Raw genomic sequence first — 18329 nt, 5'->3', positions numbered from 1 at the left:
AACCGTCGTTATTTCCAAGCAATATGTGTTTTTGTTAATCCTGTCGACATTTAGTTGTGAATAGGGTCTCCCACATTGCTTGATCCACGCCCATCATTTCTCCCCTTGGCTTTTAGATTTTAAGGAATGAAAAAAATTCCACTCCCCCGTCCAAACTTTTAGGATACCGGGTATCAGATTTGCACAATCCATATCCATACGCACAACGCTTCGGCATGTTTCCCTCACTCGAAAGCTTGCCAGACCTCCCGCGCCTAGTAACGGTTGCTAAGACACGATTGGCCAGTGGTGGTTTTCAGGCGTGGCTTAGCGAAGGGTCAATTGCAGGTCTTTTTGTCCTCACTCTTAATTGCTAGTTACATTTATTTAATTTTTATTTAACACCTGGATAATGTGAGAGCAGATATAGCACCAGAACCCTCACCTCCCCTGCTATCAGCAGAGAGAAGACAAAGAGTGAGGTTTAGATTAGGAGCGAATGATTGATAGAGGCTATTGAGCAAATTTGGCCAGAGTTACACCCCTACCCTTTGACTTTTATTGAGCATAGAGAATCAGAAACTCAATTTAGTGATTTATCTGAAATAAAAAATAAAAAATGTACATTACTACACCACACTCGAGTGTTACATAATGATGAGCACCTCCTGTTGGCCTGGCCACTGATTAGCATCAACCCTGCTTAGCTTCAGGGTTAAAGCAAGAATTGCAGGGTGGCTGCTGCTGAAACTTGGTTTAGTACAGAGATATCGGATCATTTATGGGGATGTCTGGTTATATCACATACACCCACACAAATACACCAACTTTGAGCCTCACCATGTCAGAGATGTGCATAACTGTTAATTATTGTCAGATTTTGTGTCATCTTAAAGGAAAAGTTCACCCAAAAATGAAAATTCTCTAATAATTTACTACCCCTCATGCTATCCCTAATGTATGACTTTCATTTTCAGATAAACACAAATAAAGATTTTTAGGAAAATAATCTATATAATGCAAGTGAATGGGTGGCGCTTGTTTGATGCTTGAAAAACCACACACAGCAATTGTGACGATAATCCATAAGATAGGTGTGTGTGTGTTATGGATGTAGGCCAGTAAGCTGTACGGGTAAACCTCACTTCCCTGGCCTCAAGAGGCGCGTTAGCGGCGGCGGTCTTTAGCGTCCTTGTTAGCACTCCCACACCAGAGACCCCGGCTCAAATTCCGCTCAGAGCAGGTCGAGTATAGGACCGGGTTACACATGTAAGAAAAATACTAATATTTTAAACTTTTTTACTAATATTTTTAACTTGCTTCTAACCAACTGTCATATGAGCGTTCACGAGAGGGACATTTTCTCATTTGACGTACAGTAAGTGTGTTGTGAAGTTTGCAGGAGAATTGGCATTAAACAGTTCTTTAGCGTTACTTCTCATGCGAACTTCACATTGCACTTACGTCACGTGTCAAAATGTCCCTCTCATGAATGCTCATATTTGAGTTAGTTGGAAGCAAAGATTTATAGCTAAAAATGTAAAAATATTAGTATTTTTTATATACACACCAATCATTTTACTTCAGAAGACATTGATTCATCCTCTGGGGTCATATGGATTGGGCATTTCACGATTGCTGTGTGTGGTTTTTCAAGCGTCAAACGAGCGGCACCCGTTCACTTGCATTATGTATATGGACTCACAGAGATGGATAATCTTCATCTGTTTTTATCTAAATAAAGAAAGATGACATGAGTGGAAGTGAATTATTAATTTCAGAGAATTAAAAATTTTTGGGTGAACTATCGCTTTAAATGTCTTTTGCATTAGTGTCACCATACAGAAGGTTTTCAAGCTTATCTACCCTAACTTGCCTCCTTAAAATTTCTCATACTCACCATCTATCCTCATGTGGTTTTATCTTTTTTTCATTCACTTTCATTTACTACACTCTCTCCAACATCTGAGCCCCTGCTCTGCTGTAATGGAACATTTACCCTAAAAGCACGGCTGAAACTGTCATATCTCCTCTGTGTGTTATACCGTGGCTGCTTAAACCCCAGCGCCCCCTCTTTCTCCCCATCTTATCTCTATGACCTGTAATAAGGGTGCTGTTCTGTGTGAGTGAACATTTCATCTCCAAGAAAATCAGTCTCTGAATGAGCAGGACATTTCTGGCCGTTCCCATCAGGTGAGCTCTGTGGCGGCAGGTAAAATCCAACATGGGGGTAAAATCATAAAATCCAACATTCTCACGGATCTGATGATGAAACACACTCATGCATATCCTGGCATGATGGCCGTTGGCCCAGACCACTCCTGTTTGCTGTGAAAACTGATGCGTGTTGCAGTCTGCTATGTGCGGAGGGAAGCATATTTGCATTTTGAATATATAATTTGAAAGATTTAAACTGCAGGACTGACAGAACATTGAGGATGCTGGTGGCATAGCAAATAGGTTAGCTGTTCTCCATCCAGACTCCCACTAGGCTTGAGACCGAGAACATCTAGTTTAATCCACAGAAGCTTTCCCAAAAATAACTCCAAGGGTGTTGGAGATTGGATGACCTTCAGTTCTAAAACATCTCCTTCTCTGTGTGTGTTTAGTTTCGGATATGCATACAGCAGTAATTTTAAAGCATGCATGATATATATACAGTATATATACGTATTACAATTATAATTTTTGATATGTTTTTAATTACTTATATTTACTAACTTTTGGCTATATATTTTATCAATCTAAGGCCCTGTTTACACTTGGTATTAAGATGTGCTTTGGTCGAATCAATCAAAAGTGCACAAGGCTAAATACAGGTGTAAACATTTTCAACCACTTCCAGATTGCTTTTGTAGTGTAGACGCTCATGTGGTTGAATGCATTCGAACAGACACAAAAGACCGTCTACTCTCCTACCTACTGACCTAACGCGTAAACATTATGGGAAGCGCTCTAGCCAGACGGGATTTAAACTTTGTCGGCTGAAGACCCAGGTTTAGTTTGAAGATGAAAAACGTACCAAGCACAACACACACTCACAGCGTTCAGCATGGTCTTGCAGCTGTCAGAGCAGAAACGAAAGCTGATGCTCTCCCTGTTTTTCTGTCGTCTCCTGGCACGTTCATTGTTAATTGGTTGAGCTTATTTTGTCCATTGGATCGAATTATCTGAAAAAGCCCACCCAAAAAGCAGGACAGAAGTGGTTGAAAGTGGACAAAAGAGACGGATTGAAACACCAGGTGTAAACGAGATCTGTCTCCCTCGTCAACTTGTGACCCGATCGACTAAAACACATCTTAATAGGTGTAAACAGGGCCAAAGATAATAAATGTTTGTTTTTTTTGCCCCTTGAAGTATATTTTGTATATGTTCAATCTGAAAAATATATTTCCTTAATCTATGCTATTTACGTAATATATTTAGCACATCATTTTTTGTTTGTTTGCTTTTTTGACATATGGGTCCATTGTCTAGTCCCCATTGTAATTTATGGCACTCTCGAGGAGCACATTTGAATTATTGATGTAGTTGTGCACTTCGATTCAAAACACCAGCATGTATTTGTGAAACCACAGAGAGTGTGTACATGAAGAAAAACCCACCTTCAACTGTCTAGACAGATTTTGTCTGCATACTTGTTTGTTTAGGCTTTATTTGTGCTTTTTTTTACTTTCTCTCACACAAACTCAAGTTGTTTTGCATGTAGATCCCATTAGACTCATCGCACCTGTGCCTCAGGGCTTCAGGTGGACACCCGCTCTAGCGCGTCTCATGAAAATTTCATATGCATGAAAAAAAGGAGAGACGGTGGGAAAAGAGACGGTGAGGGAGGGAAAGAGGTTCGATGAAACCGGTTACCATGGTGAGACTGTCAATGTTGATTTCCGATGTGTCATCTTTTAGACTTTAATTGGGTACCCCAAGTGTTTTTCTCTTTTTCTTTCTAGCCAAACCCCCTCTTCCTTCCACCCACTCATTTGTGTGGAGAGCGTGCCAAAGTTTTTGCAAAGAATGACTCAACCTCAATGCCTGTTAAGAGTATCTCCCCGGCAATAAACTCTTCATACACTAACAATGCTTTCTCACATTCTGCCGCTGTCACCAAATCTACAAATCTTTTATAAGTGGTCTTTTCCTTGGCCGACAAAAATCCACCTCCTTTAAATCTCAGGTGACTTCAAGAGCAGTTAAATGGAAAAGGATGGAGAACACAGTGTCCAAAGATGGCATCTCTGTCTTTATAATGAGATTTTCACCTGACGCCAAACTGCAGACATGCAGGCTATCTGTGAAAGTTGTTGAATGAAGTTTAGGAGAGAGAGGCAAACGTTTGGGTGACGACGGCACCAACTCTAATCCCCCAATACACCAAAGCAATCTCAGGCCTAATCTACGGCAGACGATTGGAATGAGACCCGCTGATTAAGATGGCTTCTGTCTGTCACCCTTTTTTTCTGTCTCTCCCTCCATCAATATCTTCCCCTTTTTGTATTATCTCCCACTATGCACCTCAGAATTCAATTTGATTTCAATTCAGGGAGTCACAATCTGTTTACAAAATGATTCTCACTGTACCTTTTTGATGTGGGCAAAAATATGTATGTCTCAAGTTTTAAATCTTTTGACAATTTAAAGTGGCTCATGGCTGAATTCTGTCTACAGATGTGTCCTTTTCTGTGGCTGTGAATGATCATCTTTCAGGTACATGATTGTAATTGTTATTCTTCATTAAATTCCTTTTAAATTCATGACACAGAGTACATGAGCTCATAACATCCAAGAGACTTATTTCTCTGTTGACGGCCATTCAAAGAAGACTAAATAATTTTGGGGCCATTTTTTATGGGGTTTTTTATGTTTATTCAGCATTAAATTGATCAAAAGTGAAAGTTAAAAAAATTACAATGTTACAAAAAATTTATTTAAAATAAATAAATAAAAACTTTCTATTCATCAAAGAATCCGGGGAAAAAATCAGCACAACTGTTCCCTTTCGTTGTCACTCCGAGTTACGTCGGATGACGACGAATGGGGTTTCGCTTAGAACACCTATCGACTTCGAGTATTACAAAACGAGCCAATGGCAAAGAAATGCCATGGGTCTGCGGAATTTGCATAGCGTAACTCCGCCCCACCTCGTGGGTGTAAAAAGAGGAAGCCGGCAACATGCAGATATGTTTTCGCTTCGGAGTGAAGAGTTTTTCTTCACTCCACAGTAATCTCTGACTTCGCTCTACGAGACGAGCTTCTCTCTCCGGTGTTGGTGTGACGGCGATCTGCAGCGAGCTCACAGTGCCTGCTGATCTGTGCAGTGATCTGCCAGTGTGTGTGTGTCTCCCTGTGCGCTTCAACGTTGCGGAGTTTTTTTTTTCTCCTCGCATAAAAGACACGTCTTTTTAAAGACGGCTCGCCGTGCATTTCTGGTTGCAGCGGACCAGTATCGGACTCGTATGGGCACGAGCGCTGTCTAGTGTGTTTGGGCTTTGATCATGCTTGAACAGCACTCGTGGGTGACTCATGTTCTCGCTGGGAACGTGATCATCGCGTCATATATAGGTCGAGACTCGGTGAACTCGCAAGAGTGAGAGTCCCCTCATCCACCCCCCGATCTTCGGCTGGTGGCCAGGGTGACCTGAGGGTGTTGGTCTGGAACAAGGCGCCGACTCTGTGTCCGCGACCCCAGCCCCCCTCTTTAATGACGGTGCCCGCTAGCGAACTGATGATTCCACGAGTCTACCCTCGGGTGGCCCGTGTGTTTTCATTTGAAGCTACAGAGGATGATGCTGTGTCTGTAGCAGCATCACTAGGTGGGCTTGATTCTTCTGGAAATGACGACTCGTCACAGCTGCCACCCTCTGGTATGCATACGGCTGTGCCTGAGTCTGATCTGGAGATGACGGCCATGCTTTCCCAGGACGATTGGTTTTTGGGTGAGGCCGCCGACCCGCGTCCACGGCAAACCCCAATATCTTTCCTCCCGGACGTGCATGATGAGATCACGGGTCCGCTCATTGGTCTCATCCGCCTTTCCTCCCCTCAGGGGCCGCTGCCCATGGGTAATCCAATCCAATCCTCTTTATTTATATAGCACAATTAAATAAACACAGGGTTTCCAAAGTGCTTTACATCATAACAATAAAAACACAATAGGAAAAAAAAATTATAATAATAAAATACGATACGCACAATACGATAAAAGTAATAAAATAAGATAAAACAACATAAAATAAATAAATCAAAAATGTAAAGAATGTACTGCCACACAACACACTTAAATCACATTAAACACGATTAACTGCTGTTAAAAGCCAGAGTAAAAAGATGGGTTTTAAGCAGAGATTTAAAATGAAACAGTGAAGAAGCATGTCTAATGTGTAGTGGCAATACATTCCAAAGTTTTGGAGCGGCAACAGCAAAAGCTCGTTCTCCTCTACGTTTCAGCCTCGTTCTAGGCACTGTCAGGAGCAGCTGGTCAGCAGACCTGAGAGAGCGGCTGGGAATATAGGGATGCAGTAACTCAGCGAGGTACGGTGGGGCAAGGCCATTCAAAGCTTTAAAAGCAAATAAAAGGAGTTTAAAATGAATCCTAAAATGAACAGGCAGCCAGTGGAGTGAAGCTAAAATAGGTGAAAAATGCTCATACTTTCTTGTGCCAGTTAAGAGACGAGCAGCAGCATTTTGAACCAGTTGAAGACGGCCAATGGAGGACCCACTCGCCCCCAAATAAAGTGCATTGCAGTAATCCAACCGAGTGGTCACAAAGGCGTGAATTACTGTCTCAAATTGCTGTCTTTAAAGGACTGGTTTAATTTTTGCCAGCTGTCTTAACTGGAAAAAACTAGACTGGTACACTGGGGTCCCCCCGGTTGAACGCTCTGTTGCCATGCTACTGTGTCCTCAGAGTGCTTCCCGGCGCAATCCTAAGCACCCGTCCAAAGCCTGTAGTTCTTTTCGTCTACACCAATCTGTGGCGAAATCCTATAGTGCCACAGGACAGGCAGCCGCCTCACTGCATCCCATGACCGTTCTGTTGGTCTACCTGACCCAGATGCTCATGGACATCCAAGAGGGCGGGACTGACCCGAGGCTCTTCAGTGAGCTGCGCGCCGCCACTGACCTTGCTCTCTGAGCGACGAAAGTGGCCGTACGCTCTCGGAGTCAGGTGATGTTCACCATTCTGGGGCTGACCGGTCTGATGTGCACGATGTCGGGCGGACCCGTCTGCTCGACACCCCCATCTCCCAGGTCGGCCACTTCGGCGGTGCGGTTGAGTGCTTCTGCCCAACAGTTCTCAACCGCCCGTGAGCAGGTTGAGGTTATTTTGCCCGACGGCCCTGCCGTCCGCTCAGATCCCTCAGTCTGCCCACCGCCGAAGGCGCCCTCCCACGGTTCCAACCCCGCCCGTTCACCCGGGCCTGGCTCTGGAAGACCGTAGGGGGGCTGCCACAGCCCTCTCCAGCCCCGCCCCCCGCTAAACGCCGGTTTAAGCGGCACTTTTGAGATGGGCTGCTCAGAGATATGACTCAGTTCTTTCCAGGAGTTGGTAGCAGGGACACTCCTTTCCCCGGTGGAGGGCTGGGGAAGAATCCTTATTCAGGAAGAGCGGACTCTCTCGTCTCTGAGCATACAGAGTTCTCGGACGACACAGAGCGCTGCCCACAAGCCGTGCTCTCCTCGTCCCCCTCTATCCCAGAGGCGGTTGACACGGCGTGCCGTCCACGGACCACTTCGCCCCTGTCCCACTCTGTCGCCAGACCCCTGACAGAGCAGGCCCCCGTGGAACGCTGGTCCTTCCCTGGCCTCCTCTGTCAGGGTGCGGTTTTGACATTGCCCCGACACCGGGCCGCTATGCCGTCCACGTCTGGGCCGGTTATTCCGCTTAGCTGCACTACCGGGGGGAAGTCTGTGGTTCTTAAAGCCGCTGGCACAGTTGGGAGCCTGCCTAGAGCTTCCCTATCTGTTCCTCTGGGTCACGCGAACCATTGGCTCGGGTTGCGATTCAGTTCGCACGGTCTCCTCCCCGCTTCGGGGGAGTCCGCTCCACTTTGGTCGATGGCTATGCCCCTATCATGAGAGCGGAGGTTGCTACCCTACTGGCGAAGGGTGCGATTGAGACTGTCCCTCCAGCCGAAATGAGGTCCGGGTTTACAGCCCCTACCTCATTGTCCCGGAGAAGTCTGGTGGGTTACGGCCAATCCTGGACCTACGCATCTGAACCGCTCCCTACACAGGCTGCCGTTCAAGATGCTCATGGCCAAACGCATTTCTGGATGTGTGCGGCCACAGGATTGGTTTGCAGAGATCGACCTGAAGGACGCCTACTTTTATGTCTCCGTTCTCCTTCGACTCAGACCATACCTACGGTTTGCTGTCAGGGCGCGCGCATATCAGTACGCTGTTCTCCCATTCGGGCTAGCCCTGTCTCCTCGTGCCTTCACAAGGTTGTTGAGGCAGCCCTTGTTCCTCCATGGGAACACGGGGTTCGCAAACCTGCGACCAGGTTTGCGGATACAGGGACCCAGTGCTCCGGCACCTAGCTCGTCTGGGCCTTCGGGTCAACTGGGAAAGGAGTAAACTTTGCCCCGTGCAGAGGAGCTCTTTTCTCGGTATGGACTTGGTCGCCTTCTCCACTCAGCCATTGCTGACTTGCCTGAGACTATCAAGCGCACGAGTGCGGTTCCACTGGAGTTTTTTTCAGAGGCTCCTGGGGCATATGGCATCTGCAGCCGCGGTACGCCGCTCAGATTGTTTCATATGAGACCGCTTCAGCTTTGGCTTCGCGACCGAGTCCCCAGGTGGGCATGGCAACACGGCACCCTCTGAGTACCAGTTACTCCGACCTGCCGTCAGTACTCACCCCGTGGTCGAACCTCAGTTTTCTACGGGTCCGAGTGCCCCTGGAACGAGCTTCCCGGCATGTTGTTGTCTCAACAGATGCCTCCACGGGCTGGGGCGCCATGCGCAATGGACATGCTGCCACACTCTCATGTTGAGCAGAAATGCTCCTGAAAAATTCAGTGAGATTTATCACACCAGGTGTTGAGCAGAAATGCTCCTGAAGTTCAGTGAATTTCTTCACACTTAGGTGTTGAGCAAGGTTGCTCCTGAAGCTCAGTGATTCTCGCATGTAGTGTTGAGTAGTATGGCATGTCTATTGCCTCGAGTTGCTGGCAGTACGCCTTGCCCTGCACCGCTTCCGGGCGTTGCTCAGGGGTCAACACGTACTAGTCCGATCAGACAATACCGCCACAGTAGCGTACATCAACCGTCAAGGTGGTCTACACTCGCGCCGTATATCGCAACTCGCCCGCCACCTCCTCTTATGGAGTCAGAAGCATCTGAGGTCGCTTCGAGCCATTTTCATTCCCGGAGTCCTGAACTGTGCAGCCGACGAGCTCTCACGGCTTCAGCCCCTCCCTGGAGAATGGTGACTCCATCCCCAATCAGTTCAGCTGATTTGGGACCAGTTCAGGGACGCACAGATAGATCTGTTTGCCTCTCATGACTCGACCCATTGTGGCCAGTTTCATTCCCTGACCGAGGGCACGCTCGGCACGGATGCTCTGGCACACAGCTGGCCGCAGGGCCGCAAGTATGCGGTTCCCCCAGTGAGCCTTCTTGCGCAGACATTGCGCAAGGTCAGGGAGGACGAGGAGCAGGTCATTCTAGTCGCGCCGTACTGGCCCGCACGGACCTGGTTCTCCGAACTAGTACTCCTTCGCGACAGCACCAACTTGGCCGATTCCCCTGAGGAAGGACCTCCTTTCTCAGGGACGGGGCACCCTATGGCACCCTCGTCCCGATCTTGTAACCTCCACGTGTGGCTCCTGGACGGGACGAGGCAGGTTTGAGTACCCTACCACCAGAGGTGGCGGTCACCATCACTTCCGCTAGAGCGTCGTCTATAAGTTGAAGTGGAACCTCTTCGTCAACTGGTGCTCTTCTCACCGAGAAGACCCCCAGAGATGTTCGATTAGTGTCGTGCTTTCCTTCCTTCAACAGGGGTTGGAGCGAAGGCTGTCTCCCTCCACCCTGAAGGTCTATGTTGCCGCCATTGCCGCACACCATGACCACATCGAAGGTAAGTCGGTGGGGAAGCAGGAGCTGGTCATCGGGTTCCTGAGAGGAGCGAGGAGACTAAATCCGCCTCGCCCTCCTCTCGTTCCCTCTTGGGACCTCTCAGTGGTTCTAACTGCCCTGTAGAGTGCTCCATTTGAGCCCCTGCAATCAGTCGAGCTTAAATTCCTGTCTATGAAGACAGCGCTCCTGGTTGCACTGGCCTCCATCAAGAGGGTAGGGGACCTGCACGCATTCTCTGTTGACGAAGCATGCCTGGAATTTGGGCCGGCTTACTCTCACGTGATCCTGAGACCCCGGCCTGGATATTTGCCCAAGGTTCCTACCACTCCCTTCCGGGACCAGGTGGTGAACCTGCAAGCGCTGCCGCTGGAGGAGGCAGACCCAGCCTTGGCACTGCTCTGTCCAGTACGCGCTCTCCGCGCCTATGTAGACAGAACGCAGTGTTTCAGGACCTCAGACCAGCTCTTTGTCTGTTATGGTGGGAAGCTGAAGGGAAAGGCTCTCTCCAAGCAAAGGTTGTCTCACTGGATAGTGGACGCCATTATTTTGGCATACCAGCAGCAAGGTCGACCGTGCCCCCTTGGTGTGACTGCCCACTCCACCCGGAGTGTGGCGTCCTCTTGGGCTCTAGCGCATGGCGCCTCGCTAACAGACATCTGCAGAGCTGCAGGCTGGGCGACACCTAGCACATTCGCCAGATTCTACAATCTCCCAGTGGAGCCAGTGTCCTCTCATGTACTCGCTTCAACCAGCTAGTACTGGACCCGCTCAGGTGTCTTCGCTTGCTCGCCATTCCACTCCACGGACTGGATACGTGCGATTTCTCCTCAGGTGAGCTTCTCCGAAAGCCCTGAGTTCCTCCAGCACTCCTGACGTCGACGCCAGTGTCTATTGCCTACGCGTCGGCTAGGTGCCTCCCGTGTGCATGGTCCCTCCTCTGAGCGACTCCCACATGTGTATTTCCACTGTAAGCCTCTCTGAGGATGTGTCTTTCCCTTGGCAAGCCACCTTGCCACCCCTGGGGTTGAAATATTCCACTTGCGGCTGGACACCCCAGTGTTCTCCATATGCATCCTACGGGTCATATGTGTATTCTCTAAGTCCCCCCCGTTGGGCTGGCAATATTTTGCATATTTCCTCTAAACTATGGGATATGCTCCCCAGTGTACCTTGGTATTCCTGTGCTAGATAGGAGTCCTTCGTCCGTGCCAGTCTCACGACAAGGATCTCAGATTTACGCAGGGCACTGGTAGACAGGCGAGAAGGTGGCGTGATTAGACTGGTAACCCCATTCGTCGTCATCCGACGTAACTAAGAGTGACAACGAAAGGGAACGTCTCGGTTACGTATGTAACCCTCGTTCCCTGAGTAGGGAACGGAGACGTTACGTCTGCCTGCCACTTTCCGCTGTACCGCGGGGATCGCCTGAGCTCAGTCTTGGCTCCTCATCTGCATGTTGCTGGCTTCCTCCTTTGATACCCACGAGGTAGGGCGGAGTTACGCTATGCAAATTCCGCAGACCCATGGCATTTCTTTGCCATTGGCTAATTTTGTAATACTCTAAGTCGATAGGTGTTCTAAGCGAAACCCCATTCGTCGTCATCCGACGTAACGTCTCCGTTCCCTACTCTGGGAACGAGGGTTACATACGTAACCGAGACGTTTTTAACATTGATAAGAAACTCTTTTTTTTGCACCAAATCAGCATATTAGAATGATTTCCAAATCTTAAGTATCATGTGACACTGAAGACTGAGTACTGATGCTGAAAATATTGCTTTGCCATCATAGGAATAAATCGTATTTTAAACTGCATTAAAATAAGTTGTAATTGTATTGTATTGTAAGTTGTAATTGTAAAATGTACTTTACTGTACTTTTAATTAAATAAATGCAGCCTTGATGAGATGAGATATATTATTTTTCATTATTTTTGTGTGAAACCAGAATCATTTGAGAAAGTATCATGATGCATTGTTGAAACAATTTTTCCCAACCCCTAAAACCCACTCTCTGCTCTTGCTAGATGACATCATCATCCGCCATCACTACACTTTCAGACAACCCACCGGTCTTCACACGGGACCATCTGTCCTATCATCTTTACGTTTATTAACTGTGACAATATGTCATATTTAGTGACCACCTGTAGCGGGACACACACAGCCATGGTACATATGAATGATATGGGCCATCATTCTTCAGTTTCCATCTGTTCGACACACTCGCCGTCTCTATAACATCCCCACGCTAACGTCTCATACAGATTTATCTTCCTAATGTGATTTATGCTTTTTTTCAAATTAGCTCTACTTTACTCAGCAGTGTTAGTACATGTTATAAAATATAATGTCCCTACAGTCTCCTAAAAGCCACCAGGCACTCTGGAAAGAGAGAGACAAGGAGGAAATTATGAGACATCTACAAAAAAAAACTCCATGTAAAAAACAACAGCCAAGGAGCCAGATGCCATAGCGTGAGACGCTGAGTTCATACTAATTAAACCCTAGGCGAGAAGAGAGAGAGAGGGGGGGGGGGGGGGGAGAAAATTAGGACAGGAAAGTGAAGACTTATAATAAAATAATAATAGAGTTGAGAAGAAATAACAAAATGAAGTTTTCACAAGAAAGAGAGAAAATGTGAGGAAAAGAGAAAGGAAAAAAGCAGAGGGGAGGGGGGACAAATTGAACTCATTTTAAATTATTTCGCTACCTTGTTTTTAGCCATGTTGTGCCTTAAAGTGCCCCAATTCTGCTTTTTTGGACATTACCTTTAACGCAGTGTGTAATATAGCTGTCTGTGAATGTAAAAGGACTCCAAATATTCAAGATCAAAGTGCATGATAAATGGAGTTATTGTCTCCTAAAAGAAATAACTGATTCTGAACAGCATGAAACGAGTCGTCAGTAATTCCAGCTTCCTGCTCAAACCTACATAGGTTTCTAAAATTTGCATAATGCCAGCCTATGGTCTTCATTGGCTGCCCGAAAAACAACATTTACTTTGACCCTCAAACACTGTAGTTGCAGCTGAGGCCTAGAAGAGTTTGGTCCGTGTTGTCGGCATCAGTGGCGCCTCCAGAAATGTTTCATAGGGGTGGCCAGATGGGGCCACTTAAAATCTTGGGGTGGCACACCAAAACTATAAACCATAATTTCAGAATTTTATTCTACTGTTGTAGCAAACCGGCCTGTAGAAAACTATCAGAAAAACTTAAGGAAACTCCTACTGATATACTTTGGTTTATTGTGTTATATTTAATGTTACTAATGATATTGGTAGGGCCCTACTAATATATATTATATTATATATAATGATATATATTATACAGATATGATATATATATATAAGGGCCCTCGCCCCGCGGCATATTTCAAGATACTTACATAATTGTGATGAATTTAATCCTTTTTAAGTTATTATTTTGCAGTGTAAGATTACAGTTAACACCTTTAAATATTACATAAATGTATTATGAATTTTTAATAAACTTAATGAGTGTATAAATCAGCAGCAAAAAGTAATTCTTGAAAAAATGTGCACAGTAATTTTATAAAATCTAAATATGTTAATAGAAACAAATTACTATTAGTTCTCTTATAAAATTCAATCAGGCAATCATACATTTCACAATTTTATATTTATATATTAATGTCAAGAATTCAGAAGTGCATATATACCCTACACTACAAAGAAATAATATACAACTAAATTATGCTTATTTTAAATGTATTGAGCAGGCTAGGTATAACAAAATATATTGGCTTTTAATAATATTTCAGTGCGCAAACCCATGATAACATGAAAAACAGCACGCACACAGCGTGTATTCGCGGGTGCAAAATGATGTGCTCAAAGCAACATGGAGTCACCGTGTGCAGCGCTGCGCTGTATCAATAAATATTGATACAGCTTAAGGGTTTTAAACTACTCACTACCAGTGTTGGGAAAGTTCAATTTCTACATGAACTAGTTAAAGTTCAGTTCACAAATTTTAAAACGAACTAGTTCAGTTCAGTTCATACTTTAAAATTTTTAACTAGTTCATTCATAGTTCTTTTTTTCCATATGTTGCTGCGCTATTATTTTTCAAAATGATTGCCACAACCCATGAATTAGAGATAGCAATTATGTTATCGGTGGGCAAAGTTTGAACAGAAATGTAAGATTTTTCCCATCCCCACCGACCTTGTCATAAAACCCGTTTAAATGATCAAACGATCCTCCTTGCTGCATTTTGTGTTGATGACGCATGCGGCCTTGCGACGCTGGCGGCTGGTGTTGCCAGATTGGGTGTTTTTTCCGCTACATATTAAGGCCTGTTTACGGTGTGTTTTAGCCGGGGTTTCGCCTGGAAGGCTCTATAGAAATCTGGCACCCTAATGAATGAAGTTAAACTGTGCGCGCGCTGTTCACAGACACCAGAATGAACGAGTTCACAGTAACGTTCATCAGGCAGTAATACAGTATGTGCAGTTCACGTTCACCCAAAATATGAACGAGTTCATGAACTATCGTTCAATGAACGCGTTCAGGCACAACACTGCTCACTACCGTGTGCCGTTTAAAAACTGCAACAAACTCCAACAAAATAAAGTAATTTTATGCAAATCTACAGCCTTTTATCTACAGATCATGCATTATAATGTGAATATATCATATTGGAGAGAGTTTTACCGTGCATCCAAGAGGCGCGAGCGCTGTTTGAATATGAATGGAGAATGATTGACAGCCGCAGAGGAGGGAAAACGAGTTTCCGTATACTTTAATGATGTAAATAGACTTCTGTCCCTCACATTAAGCTATGGAATGACTTCAGAAGACTTTGTCACCCAAACTGACGTGAAAAAAGCGGGAGGCGCCGAAAAGCGCGCTGTTTGCATCCCTGCTTGTCAAAACGCGGCAAAGACACATCAAAAAGCTGCTGTAGCAGTATACTGTAACCATTTGGCACTTAAACGACACATAATACCCCGTCTTCTTTTAATAAAGAATATTTTTGACTTATTTATGAAATGCATAACCGATGCTACTAAAATTTATACTGGCCATTGGGGTGGCCAGTGGGGTGGCCAGGAGTCGGCCAGGGGTGGCCGCACCCCCTGGTGGCGCCATTGGTCGGCATGTCAAGAAGATGCTGCTTTCTGCGGCTTAATTTATATATATAATCTATATATATAAATTAGGGGTTGTAGCGGTACATGAATTCATCCTGAACCATACGGTACTGTACGGATGTCATGGTTCGGTGCATGCAGTCACACGACACTCCAATCCAGAAGGAGGGGCGGGTGGTAATGCAATGTTGTTTGCTACCAGTAAATTGCGCAGAAGAAGAAGAAGAGACAATCAATCTATAGCTGTGCCCCAATGTGAAGGCTGCATCCTCCGAAGGCCGTATTTGAAGGCTGATTGGCCGCTTTTGAAGGCCGATTTCGTCACAGCGGCGCGACAAACGATGTTCCAATTCAATTTCACATCCTTCGAAGGCCGGTTGCATCATCGCTGCGCGACGAAGGCTACCCTGATTCAAAAGCGGTGTCGCTACTCGATCCGTACCGGAAACACGATCTGTACTGCGCATGTGTGAGAAGGAAGTTTTTCTGCCACTTCCTGTCATCATCAATGTTTTTACGACATCGTCACTGTCGCTACTCGATCCGTTTACTGTCACAATTTTTACTGTACTGTGCTGCATGTGCGAAAAAAACATGGATTCTTTTGCATTTTATGTGAAAGTTCAAGAATTTCTCTTAAAAGGAGAAATGCCTGACAATCACGCAGAGCGTCGGAAAGTGAAACGGTCGTCTGTGAATTTTATCATCAAAGGTAACTATGACAAGGTTTAGACTAATCCAGGATTAAGCCTTATTTCAATTTTGTTGTGCATCAATATATCGTGCCACAATATATCGTAATACAAAAATCATGCAACAATACGATTGTGACAATATATGTATCGTGGATAGTTCACCCAAAATAAAAATTGTGTGAGGAAAAAAAAGATGTTTGCAGAGTTTTTGTGTAAGTACTACATTAAACTACTATATAATGTTGTTTTAATGCCAAACGTCTTATGTTACCAGAATGTTAAGCATATTCGTCTAAAATAATTTTTATTCTGGTGGCACCATTGTCTTTGGGTTACAAGCACCAAGTCCAAGCCTATTCATTTAAACCCAAAATGTAATATCAAAGTTAGCATTTTAGATTTCAGATCGGAAATGCTTGCCTCAAGATTGTGGAAGAAGCTGCACAAAGACATGTACTTCATACTATTAAATCTTCTTTTAAAAAGTACTTATTTTAATGTATGCATGTTCAGTAACTTATATTGTTCTTTCCATAAGGGAAAAGATGTTCACATTGTGGACCTCTATGTGGTTCCCACCTGGAAAGACCAAAATGTGGACCCAGTGCATTGTTTGCCTGCAAGTGTTTTTCGTTTTGTTTTTCTATCATATACTCATCAACCAACTCTTTTGGGAACAGGCACAGAAGTATATGATTATTGAATAATTTTTTGTTCCAATACTATTAGGAAAACGTGAGGTCCAAGGATCTCATACTATTTCCAGCTTGGAGCAGCCAGCCGGATGAAGCAGATCACTATCTGCTCTGTGTTGAGTTTTTTTCTATAATCTTTCTAGCTGTAACATTTTAATTCACAAGGTAGGGTTAAGTGCGTTCTATTTTCATGGATATTTACAAAATACCCATTTCAGGTTATGTTGGTAGCTAAAAGGGAGATACTTTTCCTTGATTCTCTTCGTCCTGATGGTTTTGGAGATGAGACTTACAGAACCATATTTACGTTGAGACAAAAGATAATTAATTTACTAGCCTTGTTCCAGGCATGTTATTTGGTTACAATTTCCAAAAGGGAGCCTCGTTCTCAGGCTTCGTTCACATAAAAGCCTCGTTCTCAGGCTTCGTTCACATAAGATCCTCGTTCTCAGGCTTCAAGTTCATAAAGCCTCGTTATCACCATACATAACTGATAATTTAATTATATATTATGTATTTTGTGTTTTCTTTGGAATGCCAGGCACATTGCAAGCTCCATTGACCCAGGATCCTGGACTGAAAAAACAGGAAGAGACCTTGGGGTATGTTTTAAAGGATAGAATTGTGTAAAGCTAATTTAAGTATGCATGTATAAATGTTTAAACAAGTTAGCAGTTGTTTTTAAAATGACTTTGGATGGACTTTCCCTTTTACAGGTTTCTGTTCAACAGTGTTCAGAGAATTCCTGTGCTGTTTACATGCTGATGGTAAGAATAATTCATTTGTCAGAGCTGTTAGATAATAAAAATCAAAGTCTTACAGTGTTATTTGTATTTCACAGTATGCTCTCAGTACCTGTACTTCCTGTCCATTAATATTCACAGAGGTAAGCTGGATTTTCACACAAGTATCCCATCAAACTCATATGTATCAAATATTTATTTTTTATTTTTGTGTGTGTTTTTAGGAGGAGGTGCCATTGATTCGCCAGTGGTGGTGCATTCAGCTGATGGAGAGGTTTTGCCTAGAAGGGTATGACAGATTCTACAGATAAAATTTCAGTATCTTGGCTGTGTTTAGCCACTGTTAGAAAAGTGACAATAAAAAGGTTTTATACAAATAGAGGTCCTACATTTACATATTTTCCAAAGGCATGGACAAAGATTTGCATTTTGGACAAAGGAAGCATCCCAACTCCTTCAGGGAAACCTTGAGCCTGTCTTTAGGGTGTCAAAATCCACCACCACCAAACTGTCGCGCAGCAAAAGAGTTGAAGTTGAAGAGGACACTGATGAGGTAAATTATTTTATTGGTCATGTATCAAGCAGTTGCATGCATGCTAGATGGAGAGATTAATTATTTTGTGCCATTATATATATTTACAGCCAATCATTGTAAGAGACCTTCTTACAGCGCGGGACTGGGTACGCAGTCATGGAGACTTATTCTGTGGGAAGGTGACAGAGCCTTCTTTTCTGCAGATGAGCGCAAGTCAACAAAAAAATGCCCTCAGGAAGGTCCTGGAGGAACTTCCTGACGCAAAGGATGACTTTTTGTTTTTATTCCAGTGTCTAGATGACATGGAAACATTTTTATCATCCTGTGCTGATGAACAAGGCCTGAAGGTCAATGCCATGTTTGTTTGTTCATGAGTGTGCAAGAGCGTGTGAGAGTGTAAGAGCGTGTGAGAGTGAGAGCGTTTGAAAGCATGTGAGAGAGTGAGAATGTGTGAGAACGAGAGTGTGAGAGAGCGTGTGAGA

General features: G+C 44.6%; 1 long non-coding RNA gene across 1 annotated transcript; it reads left to right on the top strand.

The window, feature by feature from the left end:
• The first annotated feature begins 17060 nt into the window (after positions 1–17060).
• On the top strand, positions 17061–17827 carry LOC143707285 (uncharacterized). Its single transcript, XR_013193154.1, has 5 exons — positions 17061–17171; positions 17286–17336; positions 17411–17455; positions 17537–17601; positions 17721–17827. It is a non-coding gene; the product is annotated as an uncharacterized LOC143707285 (long non-coding RNA).
• The last annotated feature ends 502 nt before the right edge of the window (positions 17828–18329 follow it).

Source organism: Siphateles boraxobius, unplaced genomic scaffold (assembly GCF_051911475.1).
Source record: "Siphateles boraxobius isolate OS27281-9 unplaced genomic scaffold, OSU_SipBor_1 41, whole genome shotgun sequence".
NCBI classification, from domain to species: domain Eukaryota; kingdom Metazoa; phylum Chordata; class Actinopteri; order Cypriniformes; family Leuciscidae; genus Siphateles; species Siphateles boraxobius.
Note: the sequence above shows the minus strand (reverse complement) of the source record. Positions and strands in the feature narration are given on the sequence as shown.